Source organism: Alligator sinensis, unplaced genomic scaffold (assembly GCF_000455745.1).
Source record: "Alligator sinensis unplaced genomic scaffold, ASM45574v1 scaffold519_1, whole genome shotgun sequence".
NCBI classification, from domain to species: Eukaryota; Metazoa; Chordata; order Crocodylia; family Alligatoridae; genus Alligator; species Alligator sinensis.
Window position 1 is genome coordinate 159,834 of NW_005842187.1, and position 9,079 is coordinate 168,912.

A 9,079-nucleotide genomic window follows, 5' to 3' on the forward strand; every position below is an offset into this window, starting at 1 on the left:
TTGCAAGCGAAAAAAAAGGGTTGAAAACAAGAATTGAGAACTGCATAAAGAACCACTTGACAGCAGCAACCTTTTAAGTTGCCTTGAGTGTATGTGTGCAGAGCTTGCTGCTGGCTACTGCCAAGCTATGTCAGTTCCAAAGATTGAACACAAGGTGCGAGTCTGGCATGGTGGCAACTGAATATTGAAAATGACAGTGCTCTATGGAAAAGATTTGGGATGGTGTATAAGCCCCCACGGAGAATGGGTCCACCCTGTCCCAGCAGCACAGAGCTGCAAGGATAGGAAGAAGGTGGAATAGGAAATAAAGCTTGATGACATCCTCTCAACTAAAATTCTGTTTAAAGTCCCACCCACCTGTCAGAGAACTACAGCAAATGAGGAGTCTGGCAAGGAGAAGTGCCAGTGCTAACATGTACAGTCATCTCTAGGTAGCTGAGGAGGAGGATGTAATTAGGCAAAGTTAATCATTATTAGTAGTAGCATACATATACAGGCACCAGCTGAGGATCAGGGCCCATTGCAGTAGGAGCTGTACGGATGCACAGTAAGAGACTGTACTTGCCTCAGTAAGATTACAATCAAAATAGAGAAATAGAGAAAGGCAGGCTGGTTGCCTTGTATGGAGAACTGAGACAGAGAGGGATGAAATAATTTACTGCGGCCACGCAGAAATTGAGGAGCTAGGAACAGAACTTAGACTTTCTTGCGGCTACTCCAGGGTCTTACCCAGCAGACTTCCTTTTTAATCAGGGAGAAAATTTGAATCAGAACATAGACACTGGGGGAGAAAACTGTTTGCTGATTTTTTTTCCTTCTGATGAAAAGCAGACTCAGTTTTTGAATTAAAAATACCCTTTTTAGTTTTACTTTCTTCCTGTTTTCTTGCCAGCTCCAGAACTGTCTGGGAAGATATGCCACTGAAACATAGAAGTTTTCTTTTAAAAAAATTAATGGAGAAAAAGTTGGACCAGCTCCAAATACTAATTAATATGAAAAATAATAATTCTGCATTCTTTTTTTATAGCGCTTTCTATTCAAGGTCATCAAAGTGCCTTGAAAGGCAGGTGAATATTCACATCTCCATCTTATTAAGAAGTCCTAATTTAACCATCCATACCTATCAAATAAGGTGTTTAAGCACATAAGAGTCATCAGCTGGTAGCTTAGAGTTCCTGGCCTTGTAGTGGGGGGCATGCCTAGAAACCGAGACACCTGGGCTCTATCTCTGTTCTGGTTGAGGGGTGGGCTGGGAGTGGTGCATCCTGGGATGCTGGAGGATTGCAAATTGCTTGTTTTATGTCTGGGGAACAGGCTGAAGTAACCTTAACATGAGGTAGGTAATACAGCCCAGTTATCCCTCACCGGAAGTGGCATAACTATGAGATGTTCAGAGGACACTTTGCATGAGTTAATATGCTTTAATGTGTGGCTGCACATGTTTTAAGTCAGTGTTTCTCAACCCGTGGGTTGCAAAAATATATGAAAGGGTCACAACTTTAAAAATGGATCAACAATCTTTAAAAATGGATTCTCCTATAAGGGAGAAAATCATGGGAAACCATGGGTTTTTCTCCCAGGCACCGTGTTTACATATGCGCTCGGGACTGTAGCATGTTGAGCTGGGTCAGAGCAACCTCGGCTGGCAGGGGGCTCCATGGGTTCAGCCTGCCAGCCCGGGGATGCTTCCCCTGGATCAGTGTGCTGCAGAGGGACTGGTTGGGGCACAACAGTGCTTCAGCATGGGGCTAGTCAGCCAGCAGCACCTGCACTGAAGCACCCTCGTGCCCCAGCCATCCAGGGCAGCATCTATGGGCATTTTTACACATGCATGTATGGCAGTGCCAGGAGCTTTGAAAAGCACCAGGCACTGAGACACATACAGTTGTATAAGTGGTGAAATGAGCATCAATGCTGCGAAAATGGTGGCGGCACGCTTTTCAGCTAAAACATCTCGGAGGTGCTTTAGTTCAAAAGTGCACCACGGCCATTTTCTGTGCGCTGACATGCATTTCGCTGCTTATACAACTGCACGTGGTGCAGTGCAGCCTGCAAGGGGCTGCTTGGGACCCCCCATGCCCCAGACATCCATCCCCTGCCCCACACACTGGGGAGCTGGGGGTCGGGGCAGTGGGTCAGGAATGAGGGGCACTGAGTCGGGACTGGCCACTGGTGTTTGCAAATGGGCCCTGGTACAAAAAAGTTTGAGAACCACTTTTGTAAGTGCCATTAGTATGGTCTAAGTGTACCATGTAACCTCACCCTCAGTGGCAGAGCCACAGAACCCAAGAGTCCTAATTCACCCTCTTGCCTGCTCTAGCCGGTATCCTGTATTGTCTGAGGGCATGTTTGTAAAGAGATATTTGTAAAGCAGTAGGCACATGCTTCTCAACAGAGCTCCCAGAAATTGATCATGTCAACATTTTTTCCTTAACTAGATGAAAAGTCACCATTGTATGCATGGAATAGCTCTGCCCAGGGCATATGGTTACTGCACATTAACAATAACCATACTTCTCAGGGTGCTGGTATGCTTTAGCTATCAACCTTGTGACTCACTGCAGACCTGAGGCAAAGTGCAGTTATCTCAGAGTAACAGCAAGCTCTGAAACATGTCCTTCCACAGTTATATTCAAATTTGTTTCAAATAATAAATAACACCAGAGAAAAATGTTATATTTTCTCCTTTCTCCTCTTTTCAACTATTCCCAGGTATATTGGTTTGTGGGAGGGTAATGATGCTGGTTAGTTGTTAGCTACATAGCTGACATTGAAAAATTGCATGGATTGCAACTCTGGCTTTATAAACCTCAGAGTTTGTTTAGTCCTCGTGCAAATACTAAACTGGCAGCCCTGGAGACTCGGATCCTCTGCCTGCAGGAGCTGAAATTCATTCCTCTTCAGTGGACTGGAATAAGGCCTCAGTACCATTTAAACCTCATTTAAGTCCTGCTTTGAAGGGTCAAAAAGGACTTACATGCTCATGGCACCCAGGTGAATTTTACCCACAATAGTTACAACATAACTGTTACAGGGCACATCTACATGTGCATATTAATGTGATGCAATAAACTCGGGTACTTATCACACTGGAGTTTATTAGAGCAGCCCCAGTTGGCAGGGGCCCCGTGGGGTCAGCCTACCAACCCGGGGATGCTCCCCCCAGCTCAATGTGCTGCAGAGGGACTTGTTGGGGCATGAGGGTGCTTCAGCATGGGGCTAGTTGGCAAGCAGCACCTGCACTGAAGCACCCTTGTACTCCAGCCAGCTAGGGCAGCATCTATGCGCATTTTTAGACATGCATGCATTGCAGTGCTGGGTGCTTTGAAAAGCTCCAAGCGCCACGACACACACAGCTGTATAAGTGGTGAAATGCGTGTCAGCGCTGAAAAAATGGCAGCAGCGCACTTTTGAACTAAAACACCTTGGAGGTGTTTTAGTTCACACCACCACCATTTTCTGCATGCACCACTTATACAACTGGACATGGGTATTTCTAAGCGCGTGTGAATATTTGAACTTGGATTCAAGGTGCTAGCATATTGTTGGGAGTACAAATAAGAAGAGCAGCACTGATGTCAACTTTTTGACTCTGAAAACCACCCATTAGGATTCTACCAACTTGTCACATAGATCAAAGCAGACCCATCAAATGGTCATGGCAGTCCACAAGTCACCACTGGCCAGGCTTGGAATTAGAGAGAAAAGTCTAGAGAGAAAAGTCTCTGTAAGCCAATGATCGTCCTCTCCTCCCTGCAGCCACAGTCAAACCATGGCATACTCCCTCTCTTTTGCCTAATTTATAAACATAAATAGAGTTACATGCTCTGCCTCTCTCTTTGCAGGGAAAATTTTTGGTTTCTGGAAGATATGAAGCAGATGCAAGAGCACAGATATGGCAGAGTGAGCAAAAAAATGACTGAAAATGCAAGTCCCCGAGTGTAGCTGAGCAAGGGTTTCATCTACCAACTTCTTTGAGTGGTCTGAAGTGATGAGTGATTGCTGATAGAGGCAGAGTGAGGCTTGAAACCTTCTATTCAGTCAGTGTACAGCTTATGAATCGTTTGGGAGTTACATGTAGTTCCCATTTAAAAGCCAGTGTCCAAGTGCAGAAGGAAACTAAGTTGCAGAGTATGTTGTATACTGATGATTGGTGCTTTTACCAGGCAATAGTAACAACAGTGAATATTAATAATACTAAATATTGCCAATAGAAAGGGAGAGTAGGGTTGTGATTAAGATTGCTAATAAGGAGATCCCAATTTAGTTCCCAACTCTGCTATACTTTTCTTGTGTGGCTTGGGTAAATGACTTAGGACAGATCTAACTCCCTTTGACTTTGATGGGCTGTGGATCAGAACCTTAAAGTTCTTTGTGCCTTGGCTCTGCAATTTTTTAAGTGAGGGAAACAACATCCCTGCCTTTTACCTTAGTCTGTCTTAGCTATCTATCTATCTATCTATCTATCTATCTATCTAGCTATCCAGAAAACAGTCAGGGCAGGGACTGTCTTTTCCTGTGTCTCTGCAAGGGCAATCCAAAAAAGTCTCCAGAAGAAGACCTGGCCACAGCTGGAGTCTGTTAGTGCTACTACTAATAAACTAATGCTAAAAACATGGACTGCAATTTAAAAGATTTTTTCACAACTCAGATCACAAAACAAAGCGGGCCAGATCCTCAACTGGTGTTAACGTGCTGATTTACATCAGCTGGGGGTGCAACCCAACAGAATTATATTTGTCTTAAGTTGCATGAAACTCTTGGGTAAGTTAAATGTAAATCAACAGCTATGTATTGAATCAACTGGAGCTGCCAGTCCCCTTCATTGTGGCTGAAGTTTCACTGCAGCTAAGTTTATAGCTGCATTTCTCTTTAGGTATACTTTATTCAGAACACGCCAGAAATCAATGAAACCTATGACTTCCGGCATGGAAAAAATAGTTCACAAAAGCAAGCAGATAGGATCCATCTTTCTACCACCAAACTTTGCTCCTTCATAGAACTGACCTGGTGCCCTCTTGAAGGGCATCAGATGTTAAAACTTCTTTATTTCTTTTACATTCACACCTTGGCCTAGAACCAGCAATTGAAATGCCAGGATACTCATCAGGAAAGTCTGTTCTCACAAGATGTAATTTTGTGGCCTCCTAAGTTCCTAAGAACTCATCAATAGCAGCCAAAATGTTAGGGTTGACACAAAGTGAAAATGAAGCCTGAATCCATGGAGTTTCATCCACCACTGGGTTGACTATCTAGAAAGAGATCCATTCCAAATATCAGACCCACATGAAGTTAAGAGTAGAGAAGTGATGGTACCCTGTTGAAGACTTCGACAACCTCAATCTTCCATACCATCTATGTTGATTTGTAAATGGCAGTGATTCCCTTCTGCATTTGTGGGGACTCAACCAGCAAATAAATATGAGCAGTCCTTGGAAGACTGATAGCTATGCGATGAGCACAGCACACAGCCTAAATAAGATCACTACTTAGCGTGGCATTGTTTGCTGAGGAGAAAGAGGAAACACATTTCACAAGAGACTGGGAGAGCACCAGAATATCAATACAGCACTTACAAAGCATGTTTAATCCATTTTTAGCCTGTTATAAACAATGAGAGCTGAAAAACCTTGACAATAATACATTCCACATCCTTCAGGAGTGCAGCACAAGAGGATATATGGAAAATGGAAGGTTTCATGATAGCAAATGAGAAGAACTTGGGGATAGGTCTGATTATATTCACTGACCCATGGGACTCAGCTGTGCTTTGCTGTTGAATCTCAAATTAAAATAAAGCGTATATAGTTTATAGAGTGCAGTCTCCCTTACATGTCTCCCTTATAGTTTTAAAATAGAACTTAAAATGTACAATCTGCCCAATCCCATCTGCCCAGCTTCCTTCATCAGCTGTTTTGTTAACAATGTGGAGATTCTTTCTGATCTCCGGATCTTCCCTGTTTTATACTGTGTCCTTCTAATGCAAAGAACAAAAGATTTCTTTTCCCATTATTTTTTCTTTTGCCTGCTGCTTGCAAATAGGAGAAACTATTAAGCTTGCTTTGTGCATTCATATCCCCATGTACTTTTGTTGATCAACTGCTTTCCATTTTCCCCATGCAGAGAGAGAGAGAGATTCCTCCATAGGTTTTCTATAGCACAGAGAGAAGAGATCTACAGACTATTTAAATACCCACTGGTATGCTGTGCTGTGTATATTTTAGTACAATTCTTAAAGCCAGGCTATGAATGTATCTGAATAAAACTCTGCAGACCTTGATGGCAAAAGAAAAGACTGGACTGTTCAAAATTATTGGGGCTTCAGAAACAAGCACTGAAGTAGACATTCCTGGCCAGCAGAGCTATGCTGATTTTTACACTTGCTGAGGATCTGGCCCTTTTTATTGCAGAGAGAAGGTGAATTGAAATCACACTAAGGCTAAGGAGGAGGGACCATTGAAAGGATGAAACTACTGGAGTGAAATAATTTTGTTTTTAAAACTTGAATCTAGAAACCTTATCTTTGACACATAAGAAGAGACAGAGCTAAATAAGCTATAACCTGCTTAGATTTCCAAAGCAGCAAATGAAACCAGTGGACTATGCACTGAGTGACCATTCAGATGAGCAAAGCTCATTGAACACAACAATGCTGTAAGAGAACATGTTGAAGAGTCACTGCACCAAATAATCTGCTTTTGATGCATACACAGTGGAAACTTTTTTGCAGGGATTCAGGCGAGGTAGTCCAACATTTTGGTGAAGGCTGTGTGGGGCATGAAAAAACTGTGGAACCCACATTCTTTTCTGAGTTTCTTTCTCTGGTGGAGGGAGGTGGGCACAGCCTCATGGTCCCAGGCCAGAAGGCTCTGGTGGGCATGGGCTTTTAGTGCGGGGGGCAGTGGTAGGAGGGGTGTGGGGCTGGGGCAGGGTCAGGCAGGCATCACTGCTGGGCTGCAGGGACCTGCTGCTGGCTTCCCCTGGGTCCTAATGCCTCTGGCTCCTGTCATCTTTGACAGGCAGTCAGGAGCAGATAAATATTAATATTCTAATTTTTAGGGGCCCCATGGGCTAGATAGAATGGCCTCGTGGGCTGGATCCAGCTCACAGGCCATATTTTGCTCACCCCTGGTCCAGCTCCATCCTCCTTGGACCTGCACTTCAGGTAATTGAAGGTTGCTATTAAATCCCCTCTCAGTCTTCTCTCTTCCAGACTGAATAAGCCCAGTTCCCTTAGCCTCTTCTCAGAAATCATGTTCCCTAGTCCCCTAACCAGTTTCATTAGCCTGAACTGGACTCTCTCCAATTTGTCCTTATCCTTTCTGTACTGGGGGCTCAAAACTAGACACAGTACTCCAGATGTGGCCTTACCAGTGCTGAAAAGAGGGGAATAATCACTTCCCTTGATTTGCTGGCAATGCTCCTACTAAAGCAGCCCAGTATGCTGTTAGCCTTCTTGGCAACAATGGCACACTGTTGGCTCATATTCAACTTATTTTCCCCTGTACCCCCCAAGTCCTTTTCTTCAGAGCTGCTGCTTAGCCAGTCAGTCCCCAGCCTGTACCAGTACATGGGATTGTTCTGTCCTAAGTGAAGGACTTTGCACTTCTCCTTATTCAACCTCAGTAAGGATCCTTTCTGGCAGCCCCAGTTCACCTCATGGTAACTCTGTGTTTTCACTCTTCCAGAGCCCAGAGAGAAATGAAATTCTGAGCTAAGGATTTTCAGCCATCTCTAAGGCTCAACCAGCAAAGGGCCTTCCATTATACAGGTGGGTAATACATCCTGTCATAGTTCCCCTGCCCCAAAGAGCAAATCCTAAGTCATTGCTGCTAGTGAGAAGGTACCCAAAGGGGTCCTCACCTTAATTTGAAGCAACTAACCGTTAGGCATAAATTGTTGGAGTCACAAGTCAAAGAATAAAATAGTGATGTCCATGGGCATTTCATTTTTCTTTCTTTCAAATGAACGCTCTGTAGATACACCACTTGTATAGGACTTGATCTAGCAACTCTTCCTCCAACTGAGTAGTAACCCACTATCCTAGGTGGTCCTGTGAGATTGGGGGAAATCACTTAATAGATTTATGCTACTCAGTACTGGGCATGTCTGCACATGCACTTTAATGAACATTAGCTTATGCACATTAAAGAGTTGCAGAAAACCATGCGCTTTCACTAATGTGCATTTAAATAGGTTGATGTGCCTTTTACTAGTACCTCACAATGGAGGTACTAAATGTATAGTGCATTAGCAAAAGCGTATTAATGGATGTGTAGACGTGCCCAATATGGCAGAATGAGGGACTGTTTATTAGAAAATGAGCTTTGCAGAGAAACAGTCATGGAGGGGGAGAGGGGTTAAAACTTTGGAGCTTTTGGCACATTGGGAATGAGATAAGCTAAGCCTCCATCCTAGCAGATCAGCCTGGAGTTTGACCAACAAGCTGCCAATTTCTCTCAGGAAAGATCTGCAGAAGAATTAGTTTAAGACAATGTTTTGGTGCCAGGGGGGATGGTACTAGTGAAGGCTAGAACAGCTTGTCCTTGAGTGCTGGGAAGGGTGGGGGTGTGACAAAAAACTGCCTTTCCTGCTGATATACCCTTTGCCACAGTGTGCTGAGCTGGTTGTCAGTGTAAGAGGTCACTAGGCATGAACTTTCCACAGGGATCACTAATGGCTCTTTATCACAGATTCATAGATTCACAGATGTTAGGGTCGGAAGGGACCTCAATAGATCATCGAGTCCGACCCCCTGCATAGGCAGGAAAGCGTGCTGGGTCTAGATGACCCCAGCTAGATGCCTATCTCACCTCCTCTTGAAGACCCCCTATCATCTGAGTAGACTTTGCCAGACAGTGTAATATTCACAGGGACATTCTGGGCACATCCTGGATTCAAAGCACCAGGACGAGGTAGGTGATCTCCCCTTAGTCCTGTCTTGTCTTGTTTTGATTTTATTTTAATGCGGGATAAATGGCAAAGTCCCGTTGTGTTGCTCTGAGGCTGAGACACGCTATGAGAGAGGGAGAGAGACACCCAGAGAGAAGCAGAGATGCCCACCCCCCCCCCCCCCCCC